Source organism: Oculina patagonica, chromosome 9 (genome assembly GCF_052425735.1).
Source record: "Oculina patagonica isolate OP01 chromosome 9, crgOcupat, whole genome shotgun sequence".
NCBI lineage: Eukaryota > Metazoa > Cnidaria > Anthozoa > Scleractinia > Oculinidae > Oculina > Oculina patagonica.
Genome location: NC_135766.1, coordinates 19,674,767 through 19,694,676, shown reverse-complemented (window position 1 = coordinate 19,694,676; position 19,910 = coordinate 19,674,767). Strand labels below are relative to the sequence as shown.

Sequence of the window (19,910 nt, the reverse complement as noted above, 5' to 3'; positions counted from 1 at the left end):
CGATTGTTCTTTTATAATAAAAGAAATCCTTATAATTCAACAAATTTAATTTGGCCTTTATTTAAATATTTCTGCTGCAGTAAAATTGTTTGAAAATGCTTAGAAAATTAGCATATATTTGGATAATTTTCTTATTCAAATGCAAAGTTTTGGATTTTTTGGAGCAACTTTCGAGCAACTTTTTGGATTTTAGAGCAACTGTGGAGCAACTTTTTAAGAAATTTTGAGCAACCTTTTGAGAAATGTCAAGCATCTTTGGGGCAGCCCTAGACTCCCTTCCCTGTTCTAATGTTGCGTCCGGCCCTAACCAAATAGACTACAGTCTTTCTTTCTTCTAAATACGTCGAGCGTGAAGCGAAAAAAGATCGAGAGGGTGTGGGAAAATGGATGTGTGAAATCTGGGGTGGGAAGCGGAAAAAGAAAAGAATGGGTGGGCGGGGGGAAGAACCTTTATTCGCGCGTTTCGCTACCAGATTTCCCACGGCCATTTTCAAGGCACTCGCACTTTTTTTTTGTTTTCCTGCGCTTGACGGACTGAGAAAAAAGTTTTCAGAAGAACTGCTCGTAGTCTTCTAACCAAAAGAACACACAGATTAGTATGGATTTTGGTCAGATAGACTCCAGAAGAAAGGGCAAGAGTCACGCATCGGGTAGCTGTGGCGCCTCGCAAATGCTGTACCGATATCAGGCACACAAAACCAAGTCATTACCTCACTTTTCAGTTACATTATTGACCAAGGATGGAAATTAAGAATAGAACAGTGTACAGAAATATTGTAATTCAGTACTGACGTCACTTTGGGTGGTTGTTCGATGGGATGACGTCATCATATGGATCTGCTTCCGGTTTAGCAGGGCGGTTCGGGCGACTCTAGCGATCTATTCTCGTCCCCATTGCCCTTATTGCTTTTCCTAGCCGGCAAAACCTTGGCACGAGAGGTTATCCTCTTTCTCAAAATATCATGTTTCATAAACATTTGCCAATTTGGTACAGTCAACCAGAAAATGCTGTTCCATTTGCCACTGCGGGAAACTTCATGAAACCCAAGAGAAACGAAAGCCCCCTTGGTGTGCTTTTAATAGATAGTTTGTCAAAACCAGCAGTCGATGATCAAATCAATCAGTCAATGTTTATTTACTAACAAATACAACTCCAAATTAAACTCTAACTAGTTACTTATTCTATCAGTGGATTTCTAAAATTAAGATTTAATATAGAATTTAGATACCATGCCAAGATTGAATGGATAGACCAGCAGTTTCAAATTTTAAACGTCATCCCATCTCAGGCTTCATGCTTTGCCGTACAGTTACTAGACAATAGGCAAGTATGTCTGATGTCCCAGGGCTAATCGATTTTTCTTAATGAATTTTATCCAAGGTTACCAAGGAAGGTTTTCTTAGACTTTTTTTTCCTGGCAGGTAAAGTAAGGCCACTGTGAAAGAGCTTCAGGCTATCACACCCCAAAGGGCAACCTGGAAAATTCATTTTCTCTACACCCTGCTATGTTGTAGAAGATTCCCTCTAAATTTGAGTGAAATGATTAAGTTTTGAGTTAATTGAGAAGAAGATCACCCCTGGTCAGTTTCAGGCCAGACTAAGTCACGCATCCAAAAAAATATATTTGAAAAAAAAAAAATAATAATAATAAAATACATATGAATTCACAATCAATTTAACATGTCCCTCTCAACGACAATCAACTGTCTATATTAGTTTGCATATCTTTACCTACATAAATATTATCATTTGAAATATATTCTGTGAAATATAAATTAATAATGATTAATAAATATCTGAAAAAAGTTCATACCTTCAAGAGCGACAGTCTATTGAAATCACAAGTGTTAACTTGAGGTTTTAAATAGGGCCTCTTGTCATCTATGATACACATAATATTATTACACTATAAATTACCGCACTGCGCCTTGACTTCAAAAATACACAAACTCTGAAGTTCAAAACCTAACAATTGCATTTTTTGCTGCTGTCAATCATCATTAGGACAGTCAACAAACCTTAAAGAATTGGACCGAGTAAAGTTTCTGCCGCTCTTTATTAGCTGCAAATTTGTGTAATAAATCTCTTACTAACCATGCTCTGAACCATTCAAGCTGGCAAAATATTGGCCCTCAGTCTTTCTCTATGGGGCTTTATGCGAGGCCTTCCAAGGGGGGTAGCTGTGACGCAATGTCACGTGTTTCTGAGAATCCATGCCGCGTAGCCAACAGCTGTAAATGTCGATGTTGTTCCCCCCCCCCCTATTGTGTTGCTGTCCCAATATGTCACTGTCACATTTCTGTGCCGTAATGATGTCGCTTGTCGCTGTTAAAATGTTCCTGTGTCGCCAGAATTCAGGGTAATGTCGCTTGTCGCTTTTACCCTTTGGAAGGCCTCTTATGCGCCATGTGACATACAAGGGAAAGAGTCTTTTAGTCCCTAAGGATTGCATAATGCCTGATTGGTAATGTTATGCATGAGAGCTGAGTATATTAATATGGCCCTTGCATTTGGTTAATAAGATGTTAACAGTCATTATGTAAATATATTACTATATAATGATTCTTAGTAAATAAAGATCTGTGTGTGGATCCTTTCGAGGCACTACAGGGCTGCAAATAACAGTCGGTCATTGTACATTGGCCGACCAAAATTTGCTAATGTCTGGCAAAATCCCAAGTGTGGTCTGACATGATGTCAGGACATTTTAATCGTAAATCATTTTATGGCAATGATGAATAAAAATCTGTCCGAGCACAATTCTGTTATGACCGACCAAAATGGTGTCTTAGTAGGACATACTTTCTTTCAAGTGAAAAAATTATTTGCAGCCCTGCACTAGCCACAAAACTTTAGACCACGGAAAAGGGTTTGTTATGACAGAAAAAAAAAACAGTTTTCTGCCTCTTACTTTCCTGTTTTAGAAAACATAAACTAAAGAATGTAATCAGCAGATTTGTAGAACCTCACGAGAAAATGGCGCAACAGCAACAACTATGTGCTCTATTTTTGTAGACTATTCGCACATTATGACTCAACTGCATTCAGTTGATCATCAAATAAAACCAATATAGTTATCTACACTACTATATACAAGGTATGAAACACAGCTTCTGTAATACCATACTGGCTCTTTTATAATAAGTTGAAGTTCCAGAGGACTTTTGCCAGCCATTGTGGGATAAAAAATGTTTGTTGCATACATCCAAGTGCACTGCCAATTCCTAATACAGTACAGGAAATCGGATCCTGAAAAAAAAAAATATTCAAGTAAACATAAGTACATGTATGTTGCTACAGTTTAGGGATATAGTCCAAATATTTTACAATCCGAACAGCCGTATAAAATGAGGTTATACCACCTTTGTTTCAAAGAAACAGAAAATAATTGCCCTTTGTTCCACTGCTTATCAACAGAATGCGAGAAGTAAGCAGCAGGCTAAGCTAGTTGAATTATGCTTGAATATTTAAAGTGCAATTCCAAGTTTAGCAATTCCAGCTAGCCTGTCGCTAATTTCTTGCAGTCTGTTGATAAGCTGTTGACCATTGGGCAATCGTTTTATCCTTCTTTGAAACAGAGGTGGAATTATTATGTTTCATACGGAAAAAAAAAATGAAAACCAGAACTTGGCAACTTGCTTAGGCAAATTTTAATTGAAAGTTCCAAGTTGCGATAAGCAAACTATCAATCAATATTGAAACACTGCGTCGCAACATTGCAAAGCTCCCATCAAAAGAACTTCTGGTTTGACTATAAAATAGTTTTTGAGTGATTCCAGGGAGCTATTTTGTTGGGGGGGGGAGGGGGTGTCGTCGGTAATATAAACCAATACATTACAGTCAAAATGGCTTAAGAGTTCCTCTGATATTTTCTTATTGTGTTGAAATTTTGGAAGTTCCCTTGCATCAATCACTGAAATTATAGACCCTGTAGCGTTTCCTGAGCTGTAAAAGTTTCCCTTAGAACAATCAACAATGTACAAATATCAATAACTACAAATCAATTAAACAAAGAAAGGTCCCACATATCATTTAAACAAAGTAAAATTTTGGCCAATTTAGAAGTGACAAACGCATACATTGTAGAACTTGGCGAGCCAGCTATCCAAAACAACACATGCACAATGGCGGCGATCTGTGATCAGGCGTTCTTCTTTTTCGAAATCGGAGTGATAACTGGGAGGGAGGTCATGATCTCAGCACAGGCAGACCACCCTATGTGTTCGTGGTTAATAATTGTTGACATGAGGTTATGTAACTTATGTTGAAATCAATGGCGCATATAGAAGATATATAGAGAAACATTACGTCGGCTTCGATTTACTACAAAATATAAAATTTACTCTAAATGATTCAATAAAAGTTAAGATGAAATGCTGAATGTGTTTGTGTCGTGTTTTTTTGCCGCCCCGAGCCCTTTAAGACGTTTATTTTGCGAGATCATTTAGCGACCGTTAGAAGAGAGAGAGAAGAGAGAACAAGGCAGGCAGCTTTACCGCCGGTGGTCGCGACCTTGTCTAATTCAAGCTGGAACTGACGCTAAACCATCAAAATTCTCGCCTCGAAAACACCGGCATCCGATCGACTAGATATTTCTCTGTCCTTGTGCCGAATTAGAGCTTCACACTTCCAATATTTTTCGAGAAAAGTGATCCCGAAGTCTCAAAAGTAGCTTTCTCCATATGATCAGTGCAAAATTCTGGATCAAAGGAATTTGAAACATGCGAATAACAAAAGAAAATTTGACACATCTGACAAACATCAAATAAAATAACAAAAGAAAATTAAGGCACGTGCGTTTGATGTTTGACAGATGTGTCAAATTTTCTTTTGTTATTCGCATGTTTCAAATTCCTTTGATCCAGAATTTTGCACTGATCATATGGAGAAAGCTACTTTTGAGACTTCGGGATCGCTTTTCTTGAAAAATATTGGAAGTGTGAAGCTCTAATTCGGCACAAGGACAGAGAAATATCTAGTCGATCGGATGCCGGTGTTTTCGAGGCGAGAATTTTGATGGTTTAGCGTCAGTTCCAGCTTGAATTAGACAAGGTCGCGACCGCCGGCGGTAAAGCTGCCTGCCTTGTTCTCTCTTCTCTCTCTCTTCTAACGGTCGCTAAATGATCTCGCAAAATAAACGTCTTAAAGGGCTCGGGGCGGCAAAAAAACACGACACAAACACATTCAGCATTTCATCTTAACTTTTATTGAATCATTTAGAGTAAATTTTATATTTTGTAGTAAATTGAAGCCGACGTAATGTTTCTCTATATATCTTCTATATGCGCCATTGATTTCAACATAAGTTACATAACCTCATGTCAACAATTATTAACCACGAACACATAGGGTGGTCTGCCTGTGATCTCAGGTTAAATGGCGGCCGCTTATGCAAACTTCTAAATAGAACCGGACAATAAACTACTTACCATTTTCATCATTTCTTTGTCTCCACGTACAATCGCAAAGCACTAATATCCCACACTACAGAAACCTTGCAATCGCTCCAAACATGTTCGCTGTATTTCCGCGATTCAGGAGTCTTGTTTACATTTTCTTCTACTTGACTATGAACAAACGGGCATTTAGGGTTGCTTTTTACCGGTTTGGAGAGTTTCGAAACGTAGAGCTTGCTTATAGGAACTGAAGACATAACTGAAAGTAAAACAAATAGAGGCCATTAATCTTCGGCGTAAATTTTTACAAGAAGCAGAGCGTAAGCTTACGTACACCAACTTGTCTGTTTCGTGTGGAAGGTTTACCTTTATATTTCGCGAGCTATCTTTGCGCTATTCAAGTCAGAAATCTCACTGTCGGTCGAATTATAGCACACAGAGTGAGTTTGAGATAACAGCAAATCTCAGCCAGTCGGTAGAAACAGGCTCACGAAAGAAGAAGCCCAGCAAACACTCCATCTTTGAAAAGAACGACAAATCTGAAATCGAATCTTTGCTGCGAAGACCAAAACACCGATACAAAGTACAAAGATCGTTCTCGACAGCCAATCAAAACATCGGATTGGGGTATTTCACGTGAGGACATCATGGTACTTGATACTGTCGGGCCTGGGGTCGGGACGGGGTTAATTTGCGGTTTATGAACGGGTTTAGCCTCCCGCCCTCCCGCAGACCTTCTTTTGCGCGAAGAGTCTAAGTTCGAACTTGATAGCGGTGGATTAGACTACGAGCAGTCCCTATTTTTTCGCAGAGTACGTCGATCGTGAAGCGAAAAAATAAATAACCGCGCCGGGGGGGAGGAGACGGGTTGATTTTTTCGCTTCAAGCTCGACAGACTCTTCGAAAAACAAGAAACTTCAATTAGTTTATAATCGGGCGGTTAATGACTTAATGTTTGACCACTTCTTTTTTTTTTTTTCTTTTTTTAAATTGGCTAGAAAGGCACGGCGCAGCACAGAAAAAAATCTTTAGAAAAGCAGTCACTAAGAAACACACAAGTCCATTCTCGTCCCCAGAGGCCGCGATCCTTCTGGTCAGCACCGCGGCCTCTGGGGACGAGAATGACACAAGTCGTGTTTGCGTGAGTCACGGAGTGTGCGTCAGCTGAATTTCTTTCATGCCTGGCCGGATAAATTCCTGCTTACGCATGCAAATATTTATTTTGTTCCAAATGTTGAATAAAATAAACCCAAACCAGTTGAATGACATTACATGAGGACCCGCAGGCCTTAGTTACGGACGGATTGAGCGGCCATGAGCACACATAAGTGACCCGATTTCGCAATATTACACAATAGGCCTGTTGACAGATGACGCTATATGATGCTTCGAAAGCTTTGGTGAAGGAATGTTACGCATCATTCACAAGTCATCACTTGACAACTTTCTAAATAGAAGTCCTGGCGTCATATATTTTTAGCAAGCAGGCGTAGCAGCGCTACATGTATTTATAAGTCTCATTGAAAGAAGGTGAAAAGAAATTTATAATGAATTCGTTTGCTTTCAAGAACGTAGTCCGCTATTTTAAAAGTTTGGCCAAAACTTCGTCTTCGTCTTTAATGTAAAAAAATACATAATTCTTTCTACTGAAGCTGCGGTCTCGCAAGCTGATGTTGTCAACACCTACGTTATGTGGATCAATTTCCGTTTCTGGCGGTAAAATAAATTATGTTTTGCGGCGCTTGGACTCGCTTGGCGGAAAAAAGTCAGGTATACAATATGGACATTGATCAAATCAGTGATCATTCGAATTCTAGCGAAGTTGAAATGGTGATTTACAGCGGCGTGCACGGGCGCCATCATTAAGAAGCTTTAAGAAACTGCCAAATCTTTCATATCGTACTTGCGTACGAAAAGAGTAATGTTTGTCGGCGGCAGTAAAAAAGGTTTGTTGTGCCTGTTATAAAAAAAGCAACTGCATAAGCTTGCATGCAGCTCTTCGGAATGTTGTGTTTCGATCAGATTGGCTTTTCTTATCGATGGACCGGATTGAATACACTGTGTCCAGGTAAGTCTGTTCCGTGCTTTGTTTTCAACGTAGTCAAACAAGTGATACGGGTCAAAATCGAAAATATCGATTGTTGCGAGAAATTCAATTGTTCTGCTCTGACTAATTATTATTCGGTCCTTTCTAATACACGTTTATTAGAAAGATCAGTTTATTAGAATGATCAGTAATAGAAAGCAGTTTCGTTGGCAATGAAAGACTTAAATTTCATTCACGTATATATCGATTGTCAAGCACTGCCCGCTCAGATATATTACCGTCCAATGAATTCCTTAATTTATTACCGGACCGGATACGCATAAACATATATAATTTTTACTTTTTTTAAATTATTTGCTCCTAATGTAGCGTACCCAGCAACAGTGAAAAATGGAAAGCCTTTCAAAGGGCATGTATTAGATTAAGACGCATAAGGGACTATTATTTTATTTTGTCAGAATGTGGGGATATTTGATAATGCCATACTGTTCCACAACTCCTAAGTGCAAGTATTTTTCTAACAGCAGCAGAAACACTAGGTGGCACGCCCGTGATTCTGTGAGTTAGAACGTTATGGCATTATGAAACTTCCTGCATATTTTTCCCGATTCTATTCAACTCTAAGAGAGATTTTTTAAGGGGCAGGGGGGGGGGGGGGGGAATTGGGGTTGTCCGAACGTGGGGATATTTGATAATGCCATGATTTTCTACTAAACTCCTAAGTGCAAGAACTGCAACAGAAACACTAGGTGGCACGCCCGTGATTCTGTGAGTTAGAACGTTATGGCATTATGAAACTTCTTGCATATTTTTCCCGATTCTATTCAACTCTAAGAGAGATTTTTTAAGGGGCAAGGGGGGGGGGGGGGGGTTGTCCGAATGTGGGGATATTTGATAATGCCATGATTTTCTACTAAACTCCTAAGTGCAGGAACTGCAACAGAAACACTAGGTGGCACGCCCGTGATTCTGTGAGTTAGAACGTTATGGCATTATGAAACTTCTTGCATATTTTTCCCGATTCTATTCAACTCTAAGAGAGATTTTTTAAGGGGCAAGGGAGGGGGGGGTTGGGGTTGTCCGAATGTGGGGATATTTGATAATGCCATGATTTTCTACTAAACTCCTAAGTGCAGGAACTGCAACAGAAACACTAGGTGGCACGCCCGTGATTCTGTGAGTTAGAACGTTATGGCATTATGAAACGTCCTGCATATTTTTCCCGATTCTATTCAACTCTAAGAGAGATTTTTTAAGGGGCAAGGGAGGGGGGGGGGGGGGGGTTGTCCGAATGTGGGGATATTTGATAATGCCATGATTTTCTACTAAACTCCTAAGTGCAGGAACTGCAACAGAAACACTAGGTGGCACGCCCGTGATTCTGTGAGTTAGAACGTTATGGCATTATGAAACGTCCTGCATATTTTTCCCGATTCTATTCAACTCTAAGAGAGATTTTTTAAGGGGCAAGGGAGGGGGGGGGGGTTGTCCGAATGTGGGGATATTTGATAATGCCATGATTTTCTACTAAACTCCTAAGTGCAGGAACTGCAACAGAAACACTAGGTGGCACGCCCGTGATTCTGTGAGTTAGAACGTTATGGCATTATGAAACGTCCTGCATATTTTTCCCGATTCTATTCAACTCTAGGAAAGGTTTTTTAAGGGGCAGGGGGGGGGGGATTGGGGTTGTCCGAATGTGGGGATATTTGATAATGCCATGATTTTCTACTAAACTCCTAAGTGCAGGAACTGCAACAGAAACACTAGGTGGCACGCCCGTGATTCTGTGAGTTAGAACGTTATGGCATTATGAAACTTCTTGCATATTTTTTCCGATTCTATTCAACTCTAAGAGAGATTTTTTAAGGGGCAGGGGGGAAGGGGATTGGGGTTGTCCGAATGTGGGGATATTTGATAATGCCATGATTTTCTACTAAACTCCTAAGTGCAAGAACTGCAACAGAAACACTAGGTGGCACGCCCGTGATTCTGTGAGTTAGAACGTTATGGCATTATGAAACTTCCTGCATATTTTCGTGAAATGTATCCAACTGAAGTTCGAGTTTGAAGAGATTTGATAGTGCCATGATTTTATATTGTGCTTGTTAAGAATGCACCTTTTGCTTGCTTCCCGTGTTTTTCGTGCGGAGACATTTAGAAAATCGATCGTTGGATGGCTCACCAACAAAAGCATAGTATTGTTTTCTCTTGTTACGATGCGAATAGCCGCGGCGAGCTGTATTTTAATTTAACAGTTGACTAGTTTGGGCACTTAAAAACGCCTTGCCGTTTTTTTGTGTGTGAAAAGCAGATTTCGTCTGAATGAGTCGTCTAAAGGCGTTCACGTAGAATGTCTGAATAACTTCTCACAGTAACATATTGTTACATTCATACAAATAAACGATTAAAAGCCCCTTTGGGCTCAGTGTCTCGTGTCACGTTTTTCGCGTTTTTTTTTTATTCATTATTCCATTGCTTGTTGGGAATTTTTCAGGCGCACAGCTAACTTGGAGAAAAATGTAGACTTTTCACTCAAGATGCATAATATTCCTTGTTAGAGCTTTATTCGAGGCGTAAAAATTCACAACACAATATACTCGCTATTCTTGTACACACTCACACTCACGACAAGCTCAAAGAGTGTGTGCATTGCATAATGGAAGGACACCTTAGCGAAATGGACAGCTTTTAATACGCGCTTATAAATAGCAAACAAAAACATTGCGATATCTTTTTTTTTTCGATCGCTCCCTGCACTGTGCAGTTTGGGTTTTCAGATAATTTTGACGTTAGCGCGCGCTCTGCTTGCGGTTATTAACGCGACACGTCTGCAATCAATCAACGTTAAAGACAAAGCCTTAAAAATACGCGAGCATCCCACATTGAAGAAAACGACACAAGTTACATCTGAAGTAAACGCAGAATGAAAACTGGCAGCGAATAATTGATATAACTACTATAGAAAAAATGTTTCAAGCCTCAAGTTTAAGAAAAACCTACAATCGCGGCTTCACGCCGTGCCGCAATGACTTCGCTGCGTGAAATGAACCAAAGTGAACGATTTTAAATGATTTTTAGAACTGTACACTAATATAATCCGTTATTATTCAGCTATCCGGCTTACTGGTTCAACCGTTATCATTCTCAGTTAAAAAATAAAATAAAAACCAAATAAAATGCAAGCTGCGAACGTCGAAATTATCAATCAAGATGAAATTCACCTCCGCTGCGAGGATTCACACATTTTTGCGATTGTGCTATATAATTACGCATGGCGTCTGTAGCAACGTTGGCTTCCAACAGCGAACCGAAAAATGCCCTATGCGGGTCCTCATGAAGGGAGTCCATTTCACGCCAAAATAAAAAGTAGACTGAGGCCATCCCGTTGTATTTCTCCGTTTATAATTTAGCGTCGTCCGACGACTCAAGTCCGAGTTTTGCACCAGTCAAGAAGTTTGCGTGAGCCGGAGTATTAGTTATTAAGTATTGAACCGAAATTTCCCTGATTACGTCGTTTCTTTTTTTTATCTACATGCATAAACAAAATCCTGTCTGGGCTTGCAAATATTTTTTTCCCGAATCTTACATAAAATACACTCAAACCACTTAAAGCTGATTTCCAGTCCGTACTGCGCAGACTCGGGGTTTGTTTTCGTTTTTGTTTTGAATTCGTTGAAACGTTACACTTCGGTGACAGCATACATGAAGTTTTTTAGTCCGCCATTACAGTTCGTTTCCTTCAAGAATTTCCGATGAGCTGAAACGTCGGTTTGAAATAGCGTCAAGGTTCCTCTACTTGTTATTATTTGTTCTGCAAGGATATCTGGCGTTAATAATGAAGAAAAAGGTAAGTTTGTCGCGGAATTTTTAGTTTTGCTTGTAAACATTCCTTCGTGTTGGGCTCACATAAACATTGCAGCCGCGATTGCGCAGTACGGACTGGAATTCATCTTTAAATGGCATAAATTTCGGTTAAAAAAAAGAAGTTTAAACATCAAGTTCTTGAAGTTTAACTGCTATTTGTCTAGAAAAACACAGCTTTCAGTGGCATTTGCGAAGTCGCGAGATTGAAAGCACGTAAATAGAGAATACCTGACTGCGTGACTCAACAGGTAGTTTCCCCTTGTACTGATGACGTATGTCCCGTGACCTGACAGATTTTTGCTGGGTTTGCAATTTTCCTTTCGATTCCAATAATAAACTCAAAACACTTGCATAGCACACGAAAAATAATTAATTTTTCATTTATGAATAGTTCGGACATGTCAAATCGCAACGTGAACATTCATTGCTCGCTCCGAGCCATACGCTTGAATAACATTAATTAAAAATAAATATTTCACAAAAAACAGAGTGCAGAGAATTCGTAAAAATATTTAAAATAGATGTGCGATCGATCGCCAATAAACATCAAAACTTGCGTGATCAAGGCCCGTGGGTTATGGTTTTATTTTTAATTAGCTTGGACATGTCAAAACACTTTTCGTCTTTGCATTGTAAACATTCAGTGCCCGCTGAATCAAACGCTCGAACGACACAAACATACACTTCACACTGAACAGAGTGTTTGTAATACGTCAAAAGTTGCGTTACCGTGACCAAGGAGTCGGCTGGGCCGAGTGGGTCTGGATTGATTTACCGACAAAAAAAAATTCTGTGTAGATTATGAATCGGGCCCAGGCCCCGCCCAATTAAAAATGTATCAAGCTCGACGGACTCTGCGAAAAAATAGGGACTGCGATCGTAGTCTAGCGGTGGATCGCCAACAAGTAGCTATGTCAGAGCTATTTAAAAAAGAAATAGTGTTTCCGGATAAGCATAATAAAAATATAAGTGATAAGTATGCATGGCGGGTAAGGTTGAGAGAAGATGGGTTTGTAAAATTTTTGAGAAGATCCTTTGTCGAAAATCAGTATTACGGAAGAATTGCAAAACAGCCAAGTTTTTTACATGCATGCAAATTCCTTTACCCTTCCGTGCCAGCAAACACGAGACATCCGGAGACATCCATTCTTGTTTGCTCTGCTAATTGCTCTTATTGGTGGAAAAGTTACAAAGTCAACACATGAAATAGAAACAAATATAATAAAAATCTGCAATATCACAGCGACAGAGCGATGAGTGGTGCCGGATCTCTTGAAGCAGGCGCGTTGGATCAGAAAAATATATACGGCAATGCAAAATGGATAAAACAACTAAAATGTATTGAAAAAACCGTTAACTAGTACCTGTATCAAATGGGGTCATGTTGTAATTTACTAATGTTTATTTATGTACTTATTTTTTTCTGATTTATTCATTTATCTGTTTTTTTTATTTTCACGAACTTGAATTGATTAATGAGAGGGGGTGGGCGCTCTTGACACAATTTCTTTGGTCCCCCCTCTTTCGAAATTTTCAGGATCCGCGCCGCATATAATGGTCCGAAATAGTGCAGTGTAAGGTGAAAGTTGCAATCAGGAAGCACGCCTCACACCACCACCCATATTTTTGGAGAGTGACCCTCTCCCCTCCGCGGAAGCCTGAGGAGATTGGGGAGAAGGAGAGAGAGAAAGATGCCCGGGGGGGAGGGGGGGTACTTGACCTAAGTTTAGGTATAGGGGTGCCGCTGGAGGTTTGAAACCCTGACCCTGTTTAGGACAATAAAAACTTAAAATGCCTACCCTGTGTAGGACAACACCCCTTATTCTAAAACCCTATTTAGGACAAAGGACAACATCAACAATCATTTACGCTTTATTGTGATTGCGTCCCATACGCGATGTTTGAAGCATTGAAATGCAAAAACACCTATCCCACCGAATAAAATAATGCTTTTTATTGAAGCGAAAGCGAAAACAATGTAAATACATGGACGACAGTCTTGCAGCCATACCCTGTCTAGGACAGCTTCAGGCCCTGTTTAATTTTGGACAGAGGAGCTTGAAATTATATACCCTGTTCAGGACCGGAGGAGTCAAAAACCATACCCTATCCAGCGGCACGTCCCCGTATAGGCCATATAGGGGAGTGCCCCCCCCCCGGGGAAAGATGTCTCCAGGGTATGGAAATAAATGGAACTAAGCCTGGTGTTCACTAGGCGACGCAAGCACATTAGCGCAAGCACAAACGCAATCACGCGAACAGGAAAATTTTTTACCCTTGTGCCTGTGCTTGCCACAAGCACAAGCATCAAAATGCAATGCACTTGTGCTTTTGCTTGCGTCGCAGCCTTTTTCACGGTGAAATAAGAGCTGTTATCCTTGCGCTTGTGCTTGCGTCGCTAGTGAAAACCAGACCTTAGCCTGTTGAACGTTGGTGAACATGAGCCACGCCCCAAAACGTGATTTTACACGGATCCAGGCTCCTCGTTTGTTTTTATTTGACTCTAGTTCCTTATTACATTGGCGGTTAATACTAATCAATTCTTCCTATCTACTCTTCTGAACTGTGTGTTACACTCAGTGACATTTTTGGTTTCACGATATCTTTGCGATCGATGAATTGAACTATACGAAGACCCCGGGGGGTACTCTATATATTTTTGGGTGGGGGTGTGCCGCTGGGACTTCGAAACCCTTACCCTATACTAGACCCTGTTCAGCTGATTTCGCAACCCTTTACTAGACTAAACACCGAAAATCGCTACCCTATCCCAGACTTGCCATTTTCAGAACTGTGTCACTATTTTTGTTTTAAATGGAAAACCATCTGTCAATAAAGTTGCCGCGATGATTTTTTACGTTTAAGAAGGTCTCTTCCTCTTCCGAGTTTCTATTCCTATTCTGGACTTAATTCCTCATACTACTGATCAGTTTTGCGGCAAATGATAGCCTATTCTAGATCAAGACTCGCTGATTTCTATACCCTATCCCAGACTAAACTGCTTGAAAACCATACCCTTCACAGCGGCACATACCTATATAGCTCATGTATGGGAGTGCCCCCCCCGCCCGGGACGAAGACTCTACAAACGATCCCTGGTGCTGACTGCTCGAGACTGCTGAGCTAACTTTGCAATTTATAATCGCTTTTCAAGTCCTTTCAGATCTTCAATATTTCTTCAGGATCGCAAACGGTCTCCGCTCACGCACTACATGTATCAAGAATTTCAATGTCTTCGTATCCACGTATTATAAAGCGCGACATTCCAATCGGCCAATCCTTTTCTTTACGATGAGAGCGAGAGCAACTTCTGATATGAAGAACGTGACATCATGTCATGGTGCGCAGAAACAATGGCCGAACGGCCGGCTTTGTTGCACAATAACATATTGTTATCTCCCTTCTCCTCGCTGTGTTCAATAGCAGTGTCCATTTCCGTCTTCGACGTTGCTTGTACGTTCATCTGGCGCCTGACGAAGCCAGCACTGAAGGGAATAGAAGACATCTCTATGTCTGAGAGGCGAGACCTTGTTTCCAGTACAAATCGTTGATATTAAACGTAAACTGTCTGAACTGTACAGCCCCGGGTACAATTCACTAGCCTGCGAGCACAGCCTAACAATTCACTGGCAATTACCTTCTTTCGAGATCTATCCTTAAGTTATTTTTTCCCTCTGATTGCGGTACAAACGTTTCGTGCCGATGTGAAATTTACAGCATGAAAACAACGAAAAACGAGTTGGAAACGACGGCGATTTTTTTAACCAGTCGGTGGAAACAGGTTCCATGACAAAGTCTACCATTTTGTTTTGACCAGACAATAACAGCAACTTCTGCTGGACAGTGGTGAAATACTTATTAATTCCCTGGAGTGACGTCATATCACGAACAGCCAATCCACAGCTAGTTCCAGGTGAGAAATGAAAAGGAATCATCCACGCGACACGTGCAAAGATTCGGATTTGCTTTTGCGCGCGTGACACAGCCGTTTATGAACAGCCAATCAAGTGTGAGATACGAGAAGGAATAATCCATTCGATCGAGATCGACACATGCAAAGACAGTTCGGGTTTGCTTTTGCGCGCGTGACACAGCTGTTTATGAACAGCCAATCAAGTGTGAGATACGAGAAGGAATAATCCATTCGATCGCGATCGACACATGCAAAGATTCGGATTTGCTTTTGCGCGCGTGACACAGCCGTTTATGAACAGCCAATCAAGTGTGAGATACGAGAAGGAATAATCCATTCGATCGCGATCGACACATGCAAAGATTCGGGTTTGCTTTCGTGTGCGTGACATAGCCGCTTCCGTCTTTTGAAATCATTTCTCCTTGTAGTATTTGACTGACTCGCTTGAAAAAAATAAATGAAAATAACTTGGCGCAAAATTAAACTTGAAAGAAAAAGCGGATATACGCAGATCTATTATTTTGTGAATGTGAAACGCATAATAAATTATCTGAACCACGGCACCACCCTAAGGTCTGCGAACGCAGACAGAAAATAGGAAGAAATCATCGGAAACTGTCTAACCCGACGTTCCCCAAAACAATTACACTCTTTTTTATATAAGAACGTCTAATTATTTTTCAGCTGAGGCTGAACGTTCTTAACTTTTTCGAAGATTTGAGCCTAAAATGTTCATAAAATGTTCTTATTTGTTTTACATTTTATAAACAGTGGTATTACAGTAAATTCATTCCTAACCGATATGTACATGTTCCCGTCAACAATGAGTGATGACAATGTTGGTTACTGGTCAGGATTTGAATGAATGATGTATTCATTTTGAACATATATTTGTCACTTACAACAGATAGAAAACTAAAATTTGTTCTCAACCAAATTTCAGCCTTGGGCACGTTCTTAGGATGTTCTTAAATTTTGGCCTTTTTTCAGCCTTGACGTTCTTTTAAAAATGGATCATATATATAAAAAAAAAGAGTCACTGAAAACCGCAATAAAGTTTTTATCTTACATTACCTTTACCTGGATGAGCACAATTACAAAGAAAAATAAAATTTTCCTTCCCAAAACCGTTTTAATACACCCAACTTTCAATTACTGAGCTGCAATCTAAGAAGCCAAATAACACTGGACTAACGCAACAACCTAAACAAAGATTACCGGAACATCCAGAACAATAGGTTAATTGAAATAAGACGGGCTCGTGCAGCGGCGAAAGTGATATTGAAAAGCGTTTTTTGTTTCAGCAGGAATTTGAGTTAGCATGTGATTATGGAAACTCATTTATATTATTTCTCACTTTCTCCTTGCATCATTTAAATTTTAAGGTCATTTTAGTATTTTTTTAGATTCGGATTTGAGTCCGTTTTGGATTTTTTTTTGGACGTAAAACTAGAACATAACCAGCTTTTAACTGGACAGCTGTGTTTGAAACAGCCGTTTAGAGCATAACTCATTTTCCTTTCAAAGTTAATGTTATGTGTAAGCTTCCCAGCCTTACTGCAGTTGCATTATTTTAGACATTAAGGGAACAAATATTCCTAATCTGTTACTGGTGCTTAATTTTGTGAATAGGCCGGCTATTTTAGTAAGTAATAGGGACTCTTCCCTTGAATCTGAGCTCATGTAATTATATTGCTAGGTTAACTCTGCATGCCATAAACGTGCGATAAGTTTATTAAAATGATCTTGCTGTTGCTTTACATTGTTTAAAAACAAAAACAACTTCGGATTTAACTTTTCTGCATATCAATTCATTGTTACTAACGCAGCGAAGCTCTATCAACTGTTAACTGACGAAAACAAAAATCATCTTTCAGGTAAAATAAATAGCGTTATTTCTATAATTTCCTTTCTTACATAACTTAGGTTCTTATAAGTTTAGTCCTTGTGGGACTAAAATAACTTTCTTAAAGTGAAACAAACTATTTTCTGAGTTGAACTTAATTTCGTTCTATCTAATGTTAAGAAAAATGGCGTGCATCCTAACTAGGATGGGCAAAATTATTTAAAAAATACAATTTTCCTTCCCTAAACAGTTTTAAAACACCGAGCTTTCAATTACTGAGCTGCAATCTAAGAAGCCAGATAGCGCGGTTTGGTTTTTACAATGAACAGCTAAACAAAGACTACTGGAACATTCAGAACGATGAGTTGATTGAAATAAGACGGGCCCTTGCAGCGGCGACAGTGATTTAGAACGTTTTATGCACCAGGAATTCGAGTTAGCATGCGATTATGGAAACGCATTTATATTACTTCTCACTTTTTCCTTGCATAATTTAAATTTTGAGGTCATTTAAGCATTTTTTTGACTTGGTTTTGAGTCCGTTTTTGTGCTTTTTTGGACGTTAAACTAGAACATAAACGGCTTTTGACTGGACAGCTGTGTAAGACACGGCCATTCAGTGCGTAATTCATTATCCATTCTCTGTCACTTTTATTAAGCTTTCAGAGCCTCACTACTGTTGCTTTATTTTAGACATAAAGGAAAAAACTATTCTTTATCTTTTAATGGTCCTTAATTTTGTGAATAGGCCGGTTATTTTTGTAGGTAACGAGGACTCTTTCCTTGATTCTGAGTTCATGTAATTATATTGCTAGGTTAACTCTACATGCCGCACTGGCACACGTGCAATATGTTTATTAGAATGATCATACTGCTGTCTTAACCTTTTTTTTTTTTAAAAAAAAAAAAAACGGCTTCGGACTTACATGTACTTTGCTGTGTATCAGTTCATTGTTACTGACGCGGGTAAGCGCGATCAACTGTTAACTGAAAAAAACAAAAATCATCACAGGTAATGTAAAAAGCGTTATTTCTATAATTTTCTTCGTCAATAACCTTACTTAGTCCTTCTTGTTTTGACACTTCTAGATAAATAAGCAATATTACGTTATTCACTTTGCTCTAGAGCAAACATTAAACGTTTTCTAAGTGAAACTGATGGTTCCCTGAGTTGAGCTTAAAACATATTTATTTTGCGTGGCTTATCCAGGATGGGCCAAAGAACAAAAAGAACAGAAATTTAGTAAACCCGATCACTAAACAATTTTAAAACATCGAGCTTCATTTATAGCTAAGTCATAACTGTAAGAACATTTGTTTATTTTTATTTTTACCTATATTTAACAACACTTTTTTTTTTTTTTTTATAAATTATTTTTCTGCAATAGTTGAGAACCCCGGCCGGGAATTTTTTTAAATTTTCGGCCCATTGATATTTTTTTGGAAGATAAGAAACCTGATGTATTTCATTCCCGCCAAAGGGCTTTTGAGTCGAGAAGAATGCGAATGTCGGTTCTTTTTTTATCGAGGTTTTCTTGGTCTCTCAAAGTGAACAAAATTTTAACCCGAAATTTTAAAATATAAAAAATTGTCCTTGCGTTCGATCGCAAACAAAGCCGCACGAAGAAGTTTAAACACTTTTGTTATCAACATAAAAACTTTTTTCTTTCACTAGAAGATAAGTTCGAGGCTTAAGTAAGACTTAGCAAAGTCATCGACCTGAAATAATTCAAAAATAAGAGGGTCATTTTCTACCGCATTATTCAACATGTGATATATGTCCACTTCTCTCAGCAAGCGAACGCTAAGAGTGTTTATAATAACTAATTTCTGGTTTGAGCTGACGCAAAACAATTTTTCTCAATATAAAACCCTGGCTACCGGCGGAAACAAACTACATCTGGTTTCTATGCTACCTTATTGCTATCTACGGACAAAAAAAAAATAATAAATAGCTTCTTCAACTTCTGTCACAAAATCAAGATCTATTGCTCGGTTTTTCCTGATTGTTCCTCTCAATACAAAAAAAATGTCTCGAAAATTTTTGGGTATGCGCCTTGCAGTATTTTTGTTATCTGAGCAATAGAGGATAATGCATGGTTGCGCGGAGATATGAATTTATCTTCGATTGTTCAAATAGAGCAACATATATTATATTGATTATTATATAAACCTACTAATAACAATGCTTTTGACGATTTTCCGAAGGTCGTACGAATGCTTTCAAAATGTTGTCCGAAGGTCGTACGAATGCTTTCCGAAGATTAACGAAGATTGCCCAAGATGATCCGAAGATGTTTTGACTTAATATCGATAAACTTTGGCTCATTGAGCATTGAAACATGGCAAACTCTGCGAGCTGATTGGTCAAAAATGATATCACACGTGTGGATATCATTTTTATCCACACGTGTGATACCATTTTATCGATCTGCTACTACTTTCTACTGCATTTTATATTATAAACTATGCTATCTTTGCAATTTTGTTTGATGTTTCATTTAGGAGAGATCTCCCAAACGACTTTAGAGCACAGGAGCTTCTTGAATAAACTCATTGTGTAATGTGGTAAGCATGTCAGCTTCTTTTAAACCGGATTTTCTGGGAAACTGCCCACCTACCCCTCCCCTAACCTAACATTAACACTGACTTCTTTCTTTGGGCAAAATGTTAGGTTTGGGGAGGGGTAGGTGGGCAGTTTCCAGAAACGACTATTGATCCAAAGTAAATAACCGGGGAGCTCCGCTTTTATTTGGCTTGGCTAAATCTACTTTATATTCAACTTGTTTAGGAATCTTTGTTTGCAATATTTGCCTCATTAGCATTAACACTTTACTTTC

General features: G+C 39.2%; 1 protein-coding gene and 1 long non-coding RNA gene across 2 annotated transcripts in view; one reads left to right on the top strand and one right to left on the bottom strand.

Annotated features, from left to right (window-relative positions):
• Positions 1-19,910, top strand: part of LOC144666357 (nicotinate phosphoribosyltransferase-like) — an 89,362-nt gene that overhangs the window by 69,262 nt on the left and 190 nt on the right. The window lies entirely within an intron of this gene.
• On the bottom strand, positions 1,112-5,948 carry LOC144665524 (uncharacterized). The gene is made up of 3 exons (XR_013572975.1): positions 5,764-5,948; positions 5,431-5,656; positions 1,112-3,250 (listed from the first exon to the last, which is right to left on the bottom strand). It is a non-coding gene; the product is annotated as an uncharacterized LOC144665524 (long non-coding RNA).